The sequence below is a fragment of the Python bivittatus genome, unplaced genomic scaffold, assembly GCF_059951505.1.
Source record: "Python bivittatus isolate LINGU-HERP-01145 unplaced genomic scaffold, Pbiv_v1 ctg000610_np1212, whole genome shotgun sequence".
Taxonomy (NCBI): Eukaryota; Metazoa; Chordata; class Lepidosauria; order Squamata; family Pythonidae; genus Python; species Python bivittatus.
In genome coordinates this window covers 18574995-18592229 of record NW_028277088.1, presented here as the reverse complement: position 1 = coordinate 18592229, position 17235 = coordinate 18574995, and positions in this window count along the sequence as shown.

Sequence of the window (17235 nt, the reverse complement as noted above, 5' to 3'; positions counted from 1 at the left end):
TGAGGTTGCAATCCCCTGGGTTAGAGTGATGTATTCAGTTCTGTGCAAATAACACCCAATGACAGGAGACAGGTAGGAAAAACATTGGAAGCCAATCAAGTTTCATATAGTGAATCAGTTTAGACCAGTGTTTCTCAAACTTGGCAACTTTAAGATATGTGGACTTCAACTCCCAGAATTCCCCAGCCAGCATGGGAGTTGAAGTCCACACATCTTAAAGTTGCCAAGCTTGAGAAACACTAGTTTAGACTGTCTTATCTGTCCACTCAGAACTAAGGCTGAGGTAAGTAGATATTGTTATATAGGTATTTGTCATGACCTGGATGGGGGAAGTGCACCCCTACTAGTTCTTTTGAAAGTCTCTGTAGCTCTTGATACTATTAACCATGGTATCCTTCTGGATCACTTCAGGGATTGGGACTGGAAGTGGTTACAATAGTTCCACTCCTTCCTCAGTGAGCAGTTCCAATTGGTTGTAGGAGGAGTGATCAGCAAGGTGGTCTCTTTGTAGAGTGCTGTAGGGCTCAATCTACCCTCCCTTACTTTTAACATCTACGTGAAGCTGCAAGGGGTGGTCATCTATTGGTTTGGGATGCGGTATCATCAGCAGCTGTACATTGCTATCCCAAGCTAGACCAGAAATGCTACCAACATTTTGGCCTAGTGTCTGGAGGCTGTGAAGGGTCTAAATGGGATGTAACTGGCTGAAACTGAACCCAAACAAGACAGATTTACTGGTTGTCTAGTGGGGGTTTCTGGCATCTCCAATGTGATTTCTTGGGTGGCACTGCCCCTGAAAGAATAGAGTTGCAACTTGGGATCCTCCCATGGCCATTACTAAATGGGCAGGTGGAGATTATAGCCGGGGGGGCTTTGCCCATTTTCAGGCAGTGTATCTTAAATAAAATGTGAAGACCTCATAACAGGGTCTAAATGGGATGTAACTGGCTGAAACTGAACCCAAACAAGACAGATTTACTGGTTGTCTAGTGGAGGTTTCTGGCATGTTTGGGTTCAGTTTCAGCCAGTTACATCCCATGACTCAGACCCTCATGACCACTCACCTGGACAGTGCTTTATATGGGGCTGCCCTTGAAAATCACCCAGAAGCTTCATTCATTCATCCCAGAATGCAGTAGCCTGGCTGGTAACTGCACACACTGACCTGAAGACATTGCACTTGTGCTCTGGGCATTGCCTTGGCTTCCTATTGGCTCCCAAGTGAAAATCAAAGTGCTGGTTTTAACCTTTAAAGCCCTTCTTGGTTTGGCTGTGAGGTAGCTCCAAGACTGTCTTCATCAACCAGTCTGCCCAATGTAGATGTCCCAGAAGAACTGCTACTGATTCCTCACATTCTCAATGTAAAGAGGTTGGAGGTTCACAGGTGCCATTCCTTTGTGGCTGGGCCTGCCCTGTGTAATTACTCCTGCCTTTGAGATTCAGTCAACCTCCATTTTATTAGCATTTCATAAATTACTCAAAACTCTGTTATTTAGAAAAGCATTTGAGTTGTGATTGCTGCCATACATTTATTTATTGGTTTTTATTTTTGACTAATTTTCTAGTTGTTTTTTGAATATATTTTGTTATATGTGTATTTCTCAAGTTTATGTTTATGTTATTAATATTATACCATGGACATTTTAATGTACTGGATAATCTTGGAAACCACTAGGAGTCATTTGACTGTGGCAAGTAACAAATCAGATGGACGGATGGATGGATGGATGGATGGATGGATGGATGGATGGATGGATGGATGGATAGATGGTAGGTAGGGAGGTAGTAGGTAGGTAGGTAGGTAGGTAGATGATAACCTATGGCTAGAATCCTACATGGGACCAGAATCTTGCTAGATGCTTTGGGGAGCAAAAAGATTAGGGACCTGCCCCAGGGAGAAATTTGCATAAACTTTGCATGGATGGATAGATGCAAGTTTGGACCAATTTTTAGTGAAACATTACTTTTGGTTTTTAATGTCAAAAACTTACTCTAAAGCAAGGGGATGCCAATAGAATTTTCTGGAGCCAGTATGTAGATTGAATCCTGCTATAATTTCATACCAGAATAATACTGACCTGCATTACATGAATGTTGCAAGGATTATTTAAAAACTGTACCAGAAGAACTCTTAACCTTTGCAAAGTGTGTTCTTTGTATTCTATTGTGTACAGCTGATGAGACAGTATTCGGCACTTAGGTCAGTATCTGAAATAAGGGCTTGCTTACAGAAATCTTATGCAACATTAAATGTGTTAATTGGTGTTTAAGGTGCCACAGGATGTCTTGCCTGTTTTTAATTTCATACAGACATCTATATGAAACAACCTCCCCATGGAGATTAAGTGGGCTCCCATTATGGACAGTTTCCACCATAAATTAAAAACCTATTTGTTTGCCCAGGCCTTCCCTTGATCTCTTCTCTGCTTTTCCACCAGCTGGCCTACTAATTGTTCTGCTGCGGGAGTTGTTTGTCATATATATATATATATATATATATATATATATATATATACATACATACACACACACACACACACACACACACATACATACACACACACATACACACATACATACATACACACACACATACACACATACATACATACACACACACATACATACATACACATACACACACACACACATACATACATACACACATATACATACATACACACACATATACATATACACACATGCACATGCTGTAACTTTTTAAATGCAAACTGCTTTAATACTTCTAGATAAATAGGCAGCAGGTGTTATACTGCTCTGACAGTATTTCTTTCCCTTTTTCAGGTATGAGAAAACTGGTTGTTAACGCATGTCTGCTGCATGTGAACATATGGGCATTCTTGCCCCCATTTGGAATTGAAAGAATTTTTTTTTTAATCTTATTTTCAAAGATCCCGATGCCTCTTTTTGCCTGCATATGCAAATACCTTGTCTCCTGAGCAAATTAGAGTTTTAACCCAGATGCACACCAATATTTCCTGAAGGCACTTCTGATGGCTGCTTTCACCTTTTGACTGGAAGCAGTTTTCAAGAAGAGAAGGGGAACAGTGTAAGGACGCAGTGCCTTCGAGCATGAACAAAGTTCTTCGCGTTCCAAGAGAATTATGCAACACATGAAGTCAATGGAAGCTCTTTTTTCCTAACCTAATTGCTATGTGGGGAGGATTTGGGGTGCCACAGCATGCAGAGAAAATAGGGTTAATACTTCCCTCCCAATTAACCTCTCATGGAAGCACCCCCTCTCACCCTCCCATATGGCAATTAAATTTAGAGAAATGTTTTGTGTTAGCACACGTGGAAGCTTTTTTTTCCTAATCTTGATTGCCACATGGGGAGATTGTCTAAGGACTGCAGCATGTGGAGAAAAGGATAGTTAACCCTTCCCTCCCTCTCTGCAATTCCTTCTGAAAATAATGCTCCTCCCAGATGCCTAGCAATTGAGCTCTGGATGGGGGATTTCTGTTGGCACTGATGGAAACCCAGGCTTCTAGGAAATACAAGCAGAAGCCTAGAAAATGGATTCTGAGTTTAGACTCTCGGGGCAATGCTTAGAAATACCCACATGTGGGAGTAAGCTCAAATGAACTCAAGGGGAGTAATTTCTGAGTCAACATTTGTAGTATTGCACTGTAAGTAGCTTCAGGCATTTCCCCACTCCTGAGTTGATGCTCTCTATCCATCTTTGAGATGGCACAAAGTAATGCCAGGATAACATTTGCTGACCCCTAACCTGCACATCAGTTTGGAGGGACTGCCAGATGGCGTGGTTCTGATTGTGAGTGGGCCATTTACAGCAGGGTTCCTCAACCTCAGCAACTTTAAGATGGGGGGGGGGAATTCTGGGAGTTGGCTGGGGAATTCTGGGAGTAGAAGTCCACCCATCTTAAAGTTGCTAAGGTTGAGGAACCCTGATTTACAGTGCATCTGTACAGGTGAGATGTTTGGCTTTCTTGCCCTTCCCTTTCAATACAGCAGCAGCCAAGGGAGAAAACATCCATCAATCAGAGCACTGCAGCTGGAATGGGGAGGGTCTGGTTTTAGGTCTCTGCCTGGCTTCCCTAGGACAGTTTGTCTCCTTTCTTTCATGTGAAATAAGAAAACTTCTGGGAAGACACAGACCCTGGGAGGGAGGGAGCAGATTGGACAACTAGCGGGGCCCTATGACACCGTCAGCTGCTGGGGGCCTACCTCTCTTACTTAAGCGATGAGTGAAAAAAAAGTGATGTATAAACTGGCAAATAACCAACATATCCCCAGTTCACCAACTTCCCTTACTATTTTTGCATGGACACTGCAATGAGCAAAAGCAAGGCTGTTGCCTCGAAAGGCAAAGGTGTGTTTTTGAATACTACTAATGCAAAATGGCTCAAAAATACCCCCTCCTCTTCCCCAGATCTCTCTCCTTTCTTCTAACTTGTTAAAAGACTGGAGAGAAAATGACATCAAAAATAGAGGGTGGAGGAATGAGTTGACAAATATGGAAAGACTCGGGAAAAAAAGTGTTAATGGAAAGGGCAAAGGCTGGGAGAAAAATGGTTGCCGGAAGGCTGGCTAGTGACCAGAGGGATGGGGGTGTCCCTGACTCCCAACACTCCAAAAACACGCCTCCAGCCACACCCCCAGAGGTCACCTGACCTCTCCTTCAAGATAACGAGTGACATACTTTACACACTTTGAAGCTACGGTGGGAATAGTGTCTGCTAAAGGGGGAGGGGACCTACTATTTTAAAACAGTACACCTCATGTCAACTTAAGGCTGCCGTTGCACTCACAGGCTGGGGAAAAGGTGAAGGCAAGATATGGGGCCGAGGGAGAAGATGAATGTTTTCAAAGCATGATGATGTTGGGTTAAAGTGCCCGGAAGGCAGGGTCTTGGTACCACGCTGGTAGCAACTCTCCTGGACAACCTTTGGCATGCACAGCTGGTATTCTATGTTGGTTTATTTGTTGCATTTCAGTATATGGCAATATTTATAGGTTGATCCTGAGAGGAAGGCTTCTGGCAATAAATGTTGAGAAACAATAAATATTTCAAAGAACAAAGGCAACGTATGAAGCAGGACATGGATGTGATGGAAACTCGGGTGGTTTGCCGGAATAGAAAGGGGGTATGAAGAGATATTGTGAGTAGTGCTGGCGTGCATTATTGTTAGCTATATTTTCTTCTCTTATGCCTTTAATTTTTTCAGTTTGTAATTTATTACTCCTTTGCATAACATCACCTAGGAACTACATTCAAGAGGGCAAGTATTAAATGCTTGCAGAGTGCAGCTGAGTTAGGGGAAAGTGCTGGTCAAGAGGCTAGTACCCTGGCCCTGGAGGGAAAGCAGATGACATCTCCAGTACAGTAATGGCCCCCTTCGTACTATTTTTCCTCTCTGAAAAAGGGGACATTTTTCTCCTCAGCCCTATGTGGATTGATCCTGCTGCTTTATGGATGAGTGCAAATCCCTTATTTCTCCTTTTATTTCTCACATTTCTCCCAAGGAGCTCCAAATGAGTCTTTCTATTTTATTTTCACAACAACCCCTGTGAGATTGTAAATTTAAGCTGAGAGGATTCTGGAGGCTGTTCAGTCTAGAAGCTTCATAAATGAATGGGGATCCAAACCTGGGTCACCCCATTCCAGACTATAGCAGCTCAGAGGATGTCAGATCATCCCCTGGAATGGGATCCTGCCCATCCTAACCAGTCTTGAGGCCAAGGCTGGCCTTTCCTCAATGCAAGAGTGAAAATACTGAAAACATAAGCAAGGGAAAGGAGGGTCCATGAGAAGACACGGACTTGATGGCAGCCTTTTTAAGGTACTGAGGGCTCTGGGGCAGAGTGTTCCTTTAATTCCCCCCGCCCTTCTCTCTGCATTCTCTGTGGATGTAATTTTCCCCCTATACTGTATTTCTTTGGTCTACTGATGTCAGGAAAGTACAGTTATAAAAACAACTCTTGAGATTCTGATGATTATTCCAACCTTGCATGAGAAGTATAGATCCATCAATGCAGCTCATCATTGTAGCCCAGCACAATTGCCCTTACTGTTCTCTCCCGCCCCCATGGTTTGATGGAGCCTCCCTCCCCCATTCGCAGTTGATAAGGTATCCTCGGAATGGGAAAAGGGAGAAGTCCCTCCAGGACCTCCCTTCCCAAGGATCCCCTCCATGGGCCTTCCTGAGGATCCAAGCTATGACAGCGCTCTCCCGCCCCCCCCAGCACTCAGCGGGAGCTGCCCAGTCCGCTGGGCTCCGAAGCAGCTGTTTGGCCCCAGCCAGAACAAAGGGCAAGCCCTGTAGGAGAAAGCCAGCAGAAGAAAAGAGAGCCCATAATGATCCCCCTTCCTTTGGGATAGAGGTGGGGGGGGCAAGTTCCAGCATGTACGGTGGTCCCTCCGGCATCTGCCTTTCTAAGCACAAAGCCGGCCACCACTTCACCCCCTAGAAACAGAGGCCCGGATCTGGGGTGAGGTGGGGTGGGGCCTGACAGCAGCTCCCTCCACCACCCGCGCAGGAATACTCGAAGTTCTCCCGACCAAAGAGGGACCAGCGTGGCGTGACCTTGCTGGGAGCAGCGGGTCTGGGCAGAAACAGTCAGGTTGGGATCTCCACCTCCCTTCAGAGTAATGGACACTGATCGTGACAAAATACTGAGTTTCCTCCAGCAAGGGCTTCCTTCCATATCCACTCACCCATCCATCCATCCATCCATCCATCCATCCATCCATCCATTGCGTGCCCGGCTTTTTCCACGATCTGCGGGCAACAAGGCAGCTGGAAAAAGAAAGCCCTAGTGTGATCTTAGGCAGGCCTACTCAAAAGTAAGCCCTTGCTACACTTCGGGTTTGCTTCCAAGTCAACCTGAATCTTAAGCCATTCTTCCAAGCCAGAACCTGTGGAGGAGATCTTTAGGAGACAAGATCTGGGAAGGAATATCCCCTTGCTGTAAACCAGATGGATTTCCAACCTATTCCGACACAATCCCACCAAAACTGAGAGGATTCGGCTCTAAGGAGGTCCCTTTGGAATTTTACAGAGGCTTGTAGATCCACCCTAGGGGAGCAGAGCTCTTTGCTCCATTCACTTTATTTGTGCAGATGCTTAACTAGTAATTATGTCTCAGGGCATGTAATCTACTGCGATTTTTTTCAGGTTGATCTCTTTCCTTTGACTTACCTTCAATTTTTTAAAGCATAGATTAACACATTTGGCAAGTTTAAATGTACTTTCTTTCTAACTACTTTTTGGGAAGAGCCCATTTTGCTCCCTATGCCCCCGGGGATAATCGCCCAGGGATTCCGATACAGAGGGGACCGAATCAAAAGTATTATTCGGTATTTGAAATGATCAGATAAAATGGTAATATCTGGGTGTTCCTTTTTACTGACATCAGTGGAGAAAAAATGAATAAATAGAAATAGAGAATGTAAAGACGACATTAATATGGTTGGTGGTGGACAGCAAAAATCAACAGCCTCCTCCAAGCTTCTTAGAATCTGTGAAAGGTTCTGCAAGCGATGGATCGCTCTATCAAGAAAATACGTGTGAGATTTTAGGCATAGCTTATTTTTAAGAAGGTAATTTGAACGTTTTAATGTAGTTGTTTGCTTTTTACAGGAAAGTGCTCTTTTCACTTGGGATAACTCGTCAGTGGTGGCCTCTGGGTTCTTTTCTAGGAAAAGGGAAGCGGTTGACTATAATTCAATGTATTTCCCTGCTATTCACAATAAAGTGGTTGTTTTTCACGTGATCTGTGCCAACAAGAGTAACGACTATGATTTCATTTGAAAACCCCTGACTTGTTTCGGTGTCCCAAGCAAGGAGTCTATGAGCCCCCCCCCCGCTTCCCCCTTCTTCGGGATCCTTGTTCCCTTATTTCTCTTTACAGGAATGGCGATTGCTGCATCCTCCTGTGCAGAAGGAGCATAGAAAAGGTCTGGGACTGCAGGTCTACCTCGGCCTCTCCAAAATTGTTACCTCGCTTCCCCCCTCCCTAAATCTGTAACTTGCTACTCATCCCCACTGACATAGATACATAAATCGATCTATTCCAGATGATATTTGCTGATCTTTGGAGTTGCAATCTACAGTATTCGAAAAGCTCCCTGTTGGCTTTCACCTGGGGTGGATTTTATAAAAAATACAATCGAGAGATAACAGGAAGACATCAACTTTAACCACTAGGAAGACTTCAGAAACATCTCCTGGACATGCCTGTTCGAAACCCACCAGCCTGGAGCCGGCAGCCCCATTCGTCTGTTTACCCTTTGCCTTCTCTGCTACAGGACCAGCCTCCCAGTGTAATATCGATCTGCCATTGAAATTTCACAATGGTTAGAGATTCCGATTGCAACCGTAGGAGTGCAGATAGGTGGAACTGGATAAAGCCTGGGAATCGCCTGGAAACCTACCGCCTCCCACATCCCAAACAGCAGCCCTTATCTTCATATTTATTCAAGCGTTGCCTTGCAGGAAAACGCGAAATGTGCCCAGGAGCGAGAAGATGCCAGAAGCAGAAACCGAGGATGAGGAACCAAAAGAGCAGAATGCTTCAACTTTGTTCGGGGGGGGGGAGATTCTCCCCTCCCCAGGTTTTCTTCTCTCACTTTCCTGAACCGCGTCATTTTTCGGGTTTGTGTATATTTCTAAAGCGGCCAAACTGCTCCAGAGGGCCGGAGAGGAGGTGGATTCTAGCCTCCCGCCCCCACCCCACCCCACTACACACACACACACACTCTTCAGTCAAGCCACACTCAGTGTCCAATCCCTTCTTTAGGAAACCCCCCAAAGCTACGGAGCCAAACTGGAAAGTCAGCAGCGGTGCTGGTTTTCAAAGGCACGGGAGGAGCCGGGTCTCCAGCCATCCTCCGCAGAAAACCATGATCTTTCCAGTCCTCCTGGAGGAGAACTCAGGGCACTCGCTGCAAAAATTACACTTTCACAAGCGATTCCTTCAGAGTGAGCAAGTTAGTCATTTAGTTGCCACTAAAGACCTGCCCCGAAGGTGCGGGGTAGGGAGTGGGGTGGAGGTAGGAAGTAAGTGCAGCATTGCCAGAGGAGGAGATATGCATTTCCTCAGTGTATACGATACATTATATTGCACCTGGGATAAATATCTACACGAAAGAGTATGATACTTTGAGACTATCTTAGTCTTAACTTTTTAGTCCACCCTGTCATATGCATAACTAAACTTAATGAAAGCTTGAGTGATAATTCATGGAGCAGTGTTAAAGTTGCAACAACGCTCCATTTGTTGTTTGGCTATAATGAAATAACAGAGCAGTCCCAACAGAAATGGCATCAGTTACAGAATCCACCAAAAATATAGATTGATGGATTGTGTCTGGATGTTTTTCCCCCTCTTATTTTATTTTTGTAGTAACTTTTGTTACCATTTCTCACCCAAGTTTGTAATTTTATAATACTTTTTTTGTAAATTATCCCTTTTATTATAAAAAGAGAATGTAAACTGCTCAAAATCCCCCTGGATTGGACTAGCATATAAACCCCAGCAATTAAGGAAGTAAATACACAATTAGCTAGAGAAGAAAAACAACCACATACAAATATTGATCATCTCCATATTGTCTAATATTGTATTATACTTTCCCTTGGGCTAGGTGTAATCCAGAAGAAATATTGCAGAAAATGCATATATAATTTAAATCCCCCAAACCTGCAGTTTCAAATGGAAGTCACATCTTAAAAATCCAGGTTGCCTTTTCCCTTGGTAAGAAAACTCCTTCCATCCTAACCAAGGAGTTTAAGATGCAGGGAGGGAGTTTCATTGTGATCAGGACTAAAAGCAAAGTGAAGCAAAGACCTGACCAGTCAAATGTCCTGCAAGAAGTAAGACAAAGGGGCATTTCAGGCCAGCCTCTAACTTGGCTTGTCAAGCAACTAGATTGGAGTGAGAAACTCTTTTCTAGATCAGGCTCTAATTTAACTGTTTTCGTGGAGTCCTTGGGATTCTCTGAGCTTGGTTCTCTGAGCTTGGTTGTTTTCTTGCAGACATTTTGTTACCCAGCTAGGTAACATCTTCAGTGCTGCTCTAGCCCTGAAGATGTTACCTAGCCAGGTAACACAACATCTGCAAGAAAACAACCAAGCTTAGAGAACCCCAAGGACTCCACAGTTCAACCCTGAGCTACACATATTCTCTTCTATTGGTTAGTTGCTTTCCTCAAGCCTTTGACTGAAACTGCATTTGTGCAGTTACTAGGCCCCAACTCATTCCGTCAAGATGATGGAATAGATTTTAGGGTGGCTCACTGTGCTGGTTCATCATATGGTGATTAGCTGTCACCAATATGTGCTGAAGCACAGTTCCGTTCCAGCAGAGCAGTGACTGGGTAGTGCCAGGAGATCACTGATGTAGTCTTCTACAAAGAAAAAAGTCCCAAGGGCTCTGGTTCACCAGCCTATGGCTGAACTCCACTTACACACCCAAAAAAGTCAGGTGGTACAAATCCAGTTTCTCAGTCATCATCCACAAAATTCAGAGACATTTCTCCCCTCTGAAAAACTGTGGCTGGCAAGTCTCTATAGGTGCAAGCCCTCCATAACCCCCTTTACTTCTTCAAGAGACAATTAAGGCCTTTTCTATGATCTATGTTGAGCTCTTATCTGGAAAAAAAAAACCCAGACAATTTGTCCCAGTGACCAAGAGAATTGAAAAACTCACAGGCTGCTTTTCCACCAAGTTGCTCCAACAGCCTTTGTGCCAACACCCACCTCCCTTGAAGTCCTTAGCTTTTCTGCCTCAAGAATCCATAATTTTCATATTTCTCAGGTGGAGAATGGTGGGAAGTGCTTAGTTCCAAGCTGTCTGTGTCCAGCCTGGCTCCCTTTGTCAGTTATGCCACATGTTTAATTTTTTGTGGAATAAGAAACAAAGTTAAAAATCGATATTTATCCTAAAGAGGTCAAGGTGCAGGTCCAAGGAAGTAGGACAGGTTGGAGTATGGTTGGTTACTTGATACTAGAAGCATAAAGCCTCTATATAGTCAAGTTTCTTCTGTCCTTTAATAGATCTTCCTGAAGAACAATTATATACAATATCAAGACTTGCCCTTCTGCTAAAATACACCATAAACCTTTTTAATTCCTTGATCTGAGAACTGATGCAGTCTGGGCTTTTAATTTTTGTGTGTGTTTGAACTGTACTCCCAAATTTTATAACCCAGCCAGGAGCCATATAAATACGTTTTCTTTCTTTCTTTCTTTCTTTCTTTCTTTCTTTCTTTCTTTCTTTCTTTCTTTCTTTCTTTCTTTCTTTCTTTCTCTCTCTCTCTCTCTCTCTCTCTCTCTCTCTCTCTTTCTTTCTTTCTTTCTTTCTTTCTTTCTTTCCACAAACACCCACTCATTCACATTCACACATATACATTTACCTAGAAACAATGCCTGCTGCTTTCAGTGGACCCTCTGCCTGAGTAAAAGCTCCTGGGATTAAGGGGTGAAGAAAACATACAGAAGATTCTGGGCAATCCTGGGATTCTCTCAATTTTTCTCATTGTTCATGCAAGGTAATCTAGCCTAGTAAGGCAACAGCTCTACTTCATCTGGAAGGCAAAATAAATATATAAATATTTCCCTGATTTATTTTAATCTCGAGCACTTCAGTGTCACTTAATCTGTAAAACTGCAAAACGGTATCACCCCAAATTAGCCTCAGTATGCTGTGAATTGATAGAGCCAGATCAAACCTCCCAGATTTAGAGAGATGCTGCAGACTGGCATGGATCTTTCTTTGGGATGGAGATTTTAAAAGAGAAGCCCAGCTTCGTTGTTTTCTCCCCGTTTGCTTGGACACAAAGCGGGGGTGGGGGTGGGGGTGGGGGTGGGGGTGGGCAGGACGAAGGAGATCGCTGTTTGAAATGCAAAAGGAAGCGGGGAGAGAGGGGAAATGTGAACTGACCCGAGCGATAGTTTAAATGGGGTGGTTTATCTCAACGTATCTCAGACTTGCTTCTTAACCAGAGTTTGGGACGGGCTTTAGAACGTATCTATAATGTTGAAAAGCAAATAGAGTTTGATGGAAGCATCCCATTTCTTGTGAGGAGGAGAGAGGAAATTAAACCTGGAAGGAGAGGGGAGGGAAAATTGTAAATGCTGCGTCTTCCCATGATTTCTGAGGAAAGGAGTGTGTGTGTGCAAAACTCACGGCCAGATCGTAAAGCACTTTAAAGAGAAAGCCCTGTGGAGTCTAGCGCCCGGCCAGCGACCAACCACGATCGAAGAATAAATAAATAAGGCTAAGTGGTAGCGTGTTAACTATATTTCCTCCCGTTTTGTTTGGCTTTGTTTTAATGAAATCTGGGAATGTTTCTTAGGCCCAACGCTTGGGCTTGGAGGGGAAACGAGAAGCAGACCGAAGCGAGTCTCTCGCCGGTGTGCACATTATTGGCAGAGAACTGCGAAAGAAACCCAGAGAGAGCGCGCATTTTCGGGCTTGGCCTTGGGCTCAAAGTCGGGCTCCGGTATTTCCACCGCATCCAAAGTGCAGTTTATAATATACGGACACACTGCGCCGAGAATCTGGTGTGTGGTGTCGCCGCTCAGCTGTCGCTGCGCCAAACCAGCTGCCCTTTCATTTTCCTTTGAAAACCAGAGAGACTGAAAAGCTCTCGTTTTAGCAGCCTCGCCGGGTCTGTCCTCGCCCGAATCTCGCTGGAACCATCGCTTCGGCCAGCGCTTGTCTGCAACCCCCATGTCCAAATCCTACCCAATTGGGATCTTTTTCCCCCAGACAAAAGCCCTTTGCTTTTAAAAGCAAAAATAAACGACATATCGTTGGTTAAAAGGGTTGCACTGAAAGAACTGAATGCTGAATCCACCCAAGCACAATCATCATAATGTTGCAATGTGTTTTCATTTTTTTCTCCACGGAGCCCCTAGGGGGCTTGGTCTTGCAGTCCCCAAAGGTGTTTGCTAAGAATTACACTCATCTACTTGATGGGCGTTTGTTTCATAGATGGAAGAAGTTGGCGGATTTTCGGCCTTTCTTCACCAATACTTCTCTTCCTCTCTCTGTAATAGGGAGTATTTTTCTCTTTTAAGAAAAAGAAGGCTTTTTTGACTTTGGGAAAGACTGCCACAGGCTGTAATCGTTATTTGTCTACATTTCTAGAGGTCTGGATTTGGGAAACATCTGAAGCAAAGGACGAGAGAATTCAAGCAGAGCTGGCAGGGTTGCTTTTGCAATCGCGAGCCTCCATTTCCCAGGGACATTTCCTGTATCAGCCCACCGGTATTGGCTCCGACGTCTCCTCTGCTCCCTTTATCATATACAACGACGAGGCAGCCGTGGAACCTTTAGATTTCAAGGCAACTTCCTCCAGAGTGAAATGTGTGTGTGTGTTGTGATAGCACCAGTCACATAGGAAATACTTGGCCCCTCTTTCTGAGTAAATGTGGAAATATGTCTCGGCTTGAAAGAGTTAAGTTGCCATCTCAAAATGTCTTCTGCTGAAAAGATTGCAAGAGCGGATGTTCCTGTATCTTTTCTAGGAAGCCAAATCTAGGAACAGTCACGAAGAGTTGGGGAATTGGAAATAATATACCCCTAAGGCGTTTATGTGTGTGTGTGCACATACATGTGTCAGATTTTAGTCCTGTGTATAACTACGGGGGGGGGTGACGCACCTTGGAGGAGGGAGCGATGAGATGAAGGAAAGGTCCCTTCTACCTCGTTTCAGCCATGAACGATCCCAGCCTCAACTCTTTAAAACAGGCAGCCATTTACTGCTCCTTATTGCCCCACTGACCAGGTTAGCTCATAAAGCTATTCACACGCCACAATGGGGATTTTCTCAACAATTAACAAGAAACAACATAATAAAGCCATTGACAAAGGCCTGGCTATTTACTAGAAATTAGGCACTCTTTAAGAGACTAGTGCGTAATTTCACACACTTTACAACTCCCCAGCGCATTTTCCAACTGCAAAGTAAACAACCTGGGTGCGGTTTTTGGCCTATGCTGTCACCACCACCGTCCAGGATGGTTTCTTTCCTTGCCCTCCACCCCCCACCCCCCATTCACACGCCCTGTCATCGTTAAACTCGTTTTAAATGGCAGAATGCCTGAGGAGGGACTATGCCCTCCAAACAATAAAAAGACACCAAACTGATCCTTGGTATCTGATGGCCAGCTCAGGGCGTTTGCGTTTCTCACGGCGGAGCTGATGGGGCTAAAGCCAGCTGGGCGACGGCATCCTTTGACCTACAAGCCTGGTCCCCAACCCAGGAGCCAGTGAGGCTTGCAGGATTTCGCCCTGGGGGAAAAAGCGCTCAGAGCCAGAAGTGGACAAGGGGTCCCGGGCCATTCTGTCTGCAGATGTCGGGGCGAAGGGATGCCAGTGGGTTGCCCTCAATTCACCAAGCAAGCCGCCCTGCCTCTCCTCGAGCTGCCCTTTTCTGGAGGGGCCTCGCTGGTGCGTCCTGGGCAGCTGCGTCCTCCCAGCTCTGGCCGGGAGAAGGGCCCTGCGTTTCTTTGCGCTGGCGCTCGGTGGCTGACCCGGAAAAGGTGCAAGGGCCGGGGAGGCTTGCCGAAGGCCAGCTCTGGCGGGGAAGCTGGAAAGCTTCGGGGGGCGGCGGCGGCGGCGGCGGCGCGGAGAAAGGAGACAAAAGGAGAGGAGCTTGCGGAGAGCGGAGGCGAGCGAGCCCGGGCCCAAGCAAGCCGAGGCCTCCAAGGCGGCGCTTAGGCCTTCCCCTCTGGCCTCTGAAAGGCCACCTTGAAGTGGGTCTCTGGACGACTCCTCCAAGAGGCCCTTCCGCTTCGCCTAATGAGCTGGTAACACATTCAGACTGAGGGAGAAAGAAAAGAGGAAGAGAAAGGCCGGAGACACAAGGAGAGGCCAGCCGGGGCGAAGAAACAGCGCGAGGTTCTTTTTAAACAGGCAAGATGGCGACGCCGCGGCTGCCAAACGGGGGAGCCGCCTTCTCCTTCGCCCCACCACCTTCATCCTTCCCAACTCCTGGGATGCATGCAGGGGCCGTGCCCCTAGGAAAGCCCCGGAGTGGGGAGACCCGTTTCCTGTTCCATCCTCGTTGGGAAACCGACATGTGGGGCTGTTCCTGAGCCGGTCGTCTCCCCCAATTCGCGGGCAATTTTGCCGGCTCTCAACCCGTGCCCACCCCCGCCCTCCCCTGTTTACAAACACAGCTGTTGCCGTAGCTTCGCAGCGCACCCTAAAGCCACCAGCAGCGAGAGAAGGTGCAGGAAAAGGAAGGGGGAGGAGGAGGGAGGTGGTCTCGGCATCTGGAAAGGACGGAGCGCCTTGTTTTTGAAACTGTCAATTCTCTCAACCCCTATTGTGAGAGCTTCATGCAAAACATCTCGGCCCTTTTAACGTTGGGGCTTGTGGGGCTGCCTCGGGTTGAAAAGGAAAGGGAGAGAAGAAGAGAGGAGGGGGAAGAAGCAGGGCAACGCAAATAATTATATCAGAATAGACACGCACAGAAATTACAACGTACCATGCGATGCGCGCGTGACCCCCTCCCCACACACACTTAGTTTAATCGGGTTTGGACCTAGGGGAAGCGCATTTAGTCAACACAGGGGCACACAATCTTTGTCTTAGTCAAAAGTAAGAAAGCCAGCATTTCTCTACCTTAAACATCCCCCCCCCCCCCGCCAACGCACATGATTGTATTTTCTTTGCAAAGCTGATCTACCAAATTCCTAGGAAAATATTTTACCAGTCTGATGCTTACAAGAGCAATTTAGTTAGGTAAAATCCTGCCCTTTGTCATGCTGATATCAAAAGGGGAGAAGGGTCCTATCAGCTTCTATCTGAAAGGAAACTTTCTGCCACCCCAAATGGAGATGCAGTTGAATCATGTACTTTTCTTTCTTATCTTTCCCCCCTCTTTTCTTTTTTTAACGCAAGTGTCTTAACTGTAAAAAACCACAGCAAGCAAGCGCTTCCTGTCTTGTATCTGTGTTTCCCAAAGGCCACTTTTGAGAACAACTCTAAGCATAATCACACGTGTAAAATGAAGCGAGACATGATTTCATGTCTCCTTTTCCTACAAAAAATTAAATATTTTGGCAATAACAGCAAAATCTAGGGTGGGTGGGCAGTGAATATACATGTCCCCCCACAGATTTTGCTGTTATTGCCAAAATTAATTTTTTGTAGGAAGAGCACACACACACACACACACTTGCATAAACACATGAAGAGTAGCCTTCCATAAACCAGACATGTTTTTTCTTTTTTTTACTACCTAGTGGTGTTTAGAATAAACAACCAAATTGAGAGCTTTATTTTGTTTTTCATTTATTAAAATAATTTTGCCTCTTCAGTTAAAAAATGATTGGGCTTCCAGGGGCAACCTTTTTCAAACCATGAACTGATGGCAAAAGGCCTTTTTTTTTTTCTGAAAACCATTTACACATCCAGTCCCTTCTGAATCCTGGATATATAAAGTTTCCTTTGTGTTGAGGAGTGAGTGGAGATCATTTCTCAGTTACCTGGCATGGGAAGAATTTCTCTGGTGTGGGCTTCCAAGGTAAAGCTCTGAGTATGTGTTAGTAGACAAAGTCAATTTTTATCAGTTTGGTTTAGCCTCAAGAATTGTATGTGTATTCATGCTTGTGTATAGGGGGGTTCTGGTGTGTATGTTTGTATGTGGGAGTATTAAAATAAGAACATTTCACCTGCATTCAAGCCTTGTTGAAAAATTAAGCATGCCTTCTGCTGAATGCTAAGAAGGTCTCACTTTCTAGGGAGGACAGGCAGGCATTCCTCAGGTCATTAATTTGGGCTGCCCTCTGCTCCAAAAGTAGACCAGCAGAAGACCAGAGGTTTTCTCTGGAGCAGGACAAGGAGGGTGTGGCTTCTATGTTTTCCTTAGCATTCTTAATAAGTCAAGAATCTTTTGGACCCACAGGAATTATTAGAATAGATACTGGGGAAAATATCCGGCTGGACTTATGACCTCTCTTTTTCTCTTTACATGTATTTGTTAAAAAACAAAACAAAAAAACCCCTGACCCACTTTTTCTCTTAAAACTAGGGCTTTAAAAAAACTCCCAAAAACTAAGCATAGAGGCAGTGGCCCACATCATCCAAGGTATGATTTAGTATTTGAAATGATCAGGTGGATCAATACCTTTAATCCAAGGCTGTAAAATTCATCAATTAAAATAATATATAGTCAAGAAATATATCAGCATTTAGGGTTTTCCTATGTACTCCTATTTACTAGCCATTGAC